Below are 3914 nucleotides of genomic sequence, written 5' to 3'. Positions count from 1 at the left end.
ACAAAATGCTATGCTAGCTTTGCATACTCTTACACAAATTAGTCAATTTCTATGGTTCAAAAGCATATTTTGAAAATCTGAGATGACAGTGTTGTTAAGAAAAGGCTAAGCTTGAGAGCAAACGCATTATTTTAATTTTATTTGCGATTTTCAGAAATCGTTAACGTTGCGTTATGCTAATGAGCCTGAGGCTTAGTCACAATCCCGGATCCGGGATGGGGAGTTTCAAGAGTTAAGGTGCTACCAACCTCTTCCACATGAACTATTAGAATAGTACTTATGAGTCTTTATTCATATCAGTGATGTAGTGGTGAAAATGGTGGGTCATGGCCAAACTATCTCTCCAGTAGGTGATCGAGATAAGATCAACAACCACCGATATAAACTAAAACACATGACATTTTTAGAGCTCTATTGATTGCATTTTGATTGCATTTTAATTTTAAATTAAATTTACCTTTATTTTACTAGGCAAGTCAGTTAAGAACAAATTCTTATTTTCAATGACGGCTGAGCAACAGTGGGTTAACTGCCTGTTCAGGGGCAGAACGACAGATTTGTACCTTGTCAGCTTAGGGATTTGAACTTGCAACCTTTTGTGGCTAGTCCAGCGCTCTAACCACTCGGCTACCCTGCCGCCCCATTAATGTAGGCCTATAGGGAAGATAGGCCATGTGGAGATGTTCATAATGAAACATATCTTCATTTTTGAAAGTTCCTAACTTGTTTGATAAGATAAGTATCGATTTTCTCAGAGGAACCCACACGGGGCCACTATGCTAACATCTCTCTTTCCTTGCTTCCTCTCTCTCGCTGTCTCCTCTGCTTCCTCCTGCATGCATTGCAACCTGCCTCAGCATCACCATCGAGCACCACATCACTGTCTGTCTCAGTAGCCTACTCTCTGTTAAGCAAAGTTATTACGATAACTTAGTATCATATTGTTTGATCCTGCTGGTGTAGGCTCCATTTAACTTTAGCTTCTTACTTCATCCTTCTAGCTGGCTAAGTAATACTAGCCAGAGCCCTTTAATGTTACTGCAGTAGCTGGGATCAATATTTACTGTAGATTTTGAGCCATAATTGATTTGCTGTATACAAAATATATAAATATTTATTATTACATTTTTCAAGTTCAACCTCTGTGTCCTCATATGTAGTTATGGCCCTGCTGGCTGCCAGTGTCTCGGACAACATTTAGAATTACACATGAAAATGGAAATGCAGCCCTGTCGGTTGCCATTGAGTGGCCATGACTAATACCTGTTAATACCTGGACACGTGGCACATGGAAAATAAATCCATACCCATTTGTAATAGTCACACAAACACAGGAGGTTGGTGACACCTTCACTTGGGAGGATGGGCTCCTGGTAATGGTTCGAGCGGAAAGAAAAAAAATCAATTGTCTTTGTCTTGACCCATCTTTTTCTTTGCATTCTTAATATTTTTCCTAAACCTCAACCTCAAATACTCTGCTGCAAAACGCCTCACCCAATGTGGTGTGGATCTGTTTTTTTCCTGAAGTATTTCTATTTACCTCTGAACTGGAATGCCTCAACTGAAGCTAGCTAGCTAACTAGCTACCAGCTATCAGTCAGATACCCACTGCTAGCGGTCATCAGCTAACCTTTAGCTCAGAAAGCTCTCGCCAGTTCGTACAACACATTTCAAACCAGAGCATAAAGGCTCTATTTTTCTCTCCATACTCCAGAATTCCTACCACAAACTCTGAACCTTTTCATCTGGATCATCACAGCTAGCTAACCGCAACCCGGGTTGACTACTCCTGGCTAACGTTTCCGTCCCGAAGCTAGCACCAACTAGCCTGGGGCTAGCCCATGCTAGACCCATCTCCCGGCTCACTCCTGGGCTACAATATCCGGAACCCTTCTACTGCCAGTACGGGGCATGGAACCCCACCAATACTCTACGACTGGAATACCGACATAATCTGCCCAAGGATTCCAACAGGCACCTCAGGCACGACATCCGCTGAAGGCCCATTCTGCTAACCCTGCTAGGCCTGCTAGCTAACGAGAGCTACCTGGAACCCTACTAACTCCACAACTGGTCTATCGAGGTCACCGCACAAAGAGGCAAAAACAGACTTACCCCCATCACGATGTCCCCCAAAGGCAAACTTGCTAGCCCTGGTCTACTAACTGCTAGCTTGCCAGCCCCGGTCTGCTAACTGCTAGCTTGTTTTGCCCCGGCCTGCTAACTGTCTGAATCACCGTGTTCCCAGTCAGCCCAACCACTCACTGGACCCATATGTTCACTTGGCTACGCATGCCTCGCTCTAAAATCAATATTCCTTGTCCATTACTGTCTTGGTTAGTGATTACTGTCTTATTTCACTGTAGAGCCTCTAGCCCTGCTCAATATGCCTTAACCAACCATGTTGCACACTCTGCCAACGCAGATGTCTGAATCCTGGCTTAGGAAAACCACCAAAAACCTTGAAATCTCCATCGCTAACTATAACATTTTCTGCCAAGAGAGAACTGCCAATGGGGGCGGTGTTGCAATCTACTGCAAAGAAACCCTGCAGAGTTCTGTATTACTATCCAAGTCTGTACCCAAACAATTAAAGCTTCTACTTCTAAAAATTCACCTTTCCAGAAACAAGTCTCTCACTGTTGCTGCTTGCTATAGAACCCCCTCTGCCCACAGCTGTGCCCTTGATACCATTTGTGAATTGATTGCCCCCCATCTATCTTCTAAGCTCGTGCTACTTGGTGACCTAAACTGGGATATGCTTAAAGATCTCTCTGGGATATGTGGGACTCTAGCGTCCCACCTGGCCAAAAGCCAGAGAAAATGCAGAGCACCAAATTCAAAAATCTAACTTTCATGAAATCACAAAAGCTACACGTGTTGTGAATCCAGCCAACATGTCAGATTTCAAAAAGGCTTTTTGGCGAAAGCAAATTATGCTATTAACTGAGGATAGCACCATAGTAAATAAAGAGAGAAAACATATTTCAACCCTGCAGGCTCGACACAAAACGCAGAAATAAAAATATAAATCATGCCTTACCTTTGATGAGCTTCTTCTGTTGGCACTCTAATATGTCACATAAACATCACAAATGGTCATTTTGTTCAATTAATTCCGTCGATATATTTCCAAAATATCCATTTATTTGGCGCGTTTGATCCAGAAAAACACCAGTTCCAACTTGTGCAACTTTGTAGCGGTATTTATTAGAGAGGGGTAAAGAAAGATTTTGTTCGGGCGCCATGCAGGTATTAACCATGCCGAAAGGAAAAGAGTAGAATAGAGAGAGTACCACTACCAGACCCACACACATCAGCAGAAGAGACTGCCTAGAGTGTAGCCTGTTTACCAGATAGCCAGTGGAGAGAAAAGAGAATACACACCATATAAAACCCACATCACAGCACTGGGGTAACCCCAACAAGAATACCTCATACAATAATACTAATAATGGCAGAGCAATTAAACAGCAACTTCATACAAGAAAGAACCCAGTCATCAACAGAGGATTTGCAATAATCTGTATTATTTTCTAGTGGATGAGTGCAGAGGGTATGAATGTGGGGGGTGTTCATCGACACAACAAAGGCCTTAAAAATATCCACAGTCTTCTCGGCCACATGTCATTAGTACACCTCACCTCAATACAGTTCACATAACAATACACAACTTGCAAGCAACCTCCTTTTTAACTAAAATGTCCATCAAAATACTTCTGGCAGGGCAATAATAGTCCAGCTCTAATGAACTTCAATGGGAAGTGCATTTGAAAAAGAGAGAGTCTGTTGTAGGGTAAAGCACTGGAACGAGAGGGAAGAGAAAGAGAGAGAAAAAGAGAAATCTTAGCTGTGGTCTTCAGGCCTGCCGGTGTACGGTCTGACTGTCCGATGGTTTGTTGGTTTGTATGTTA

The sequence above is a fragment of the Oncorhynchus masou genome, chromosome 32 (assembly GCF_036934945.1).
Source record: "Oncorhynchus masou masou isolate Uvic2021 chromosome 32, UVic_Omas_1.1, whole genome shotgun sequence".
NCBI classification, from domain to species: Eukaryota; Metazoa; Chordata; class Actinopteri; order Salmoniformes; family Salmonidae; genus Oncorhynchus; species Oncorhynchus masou.
Note: the sequence above shows the minus strand (reverse complement) of the source record.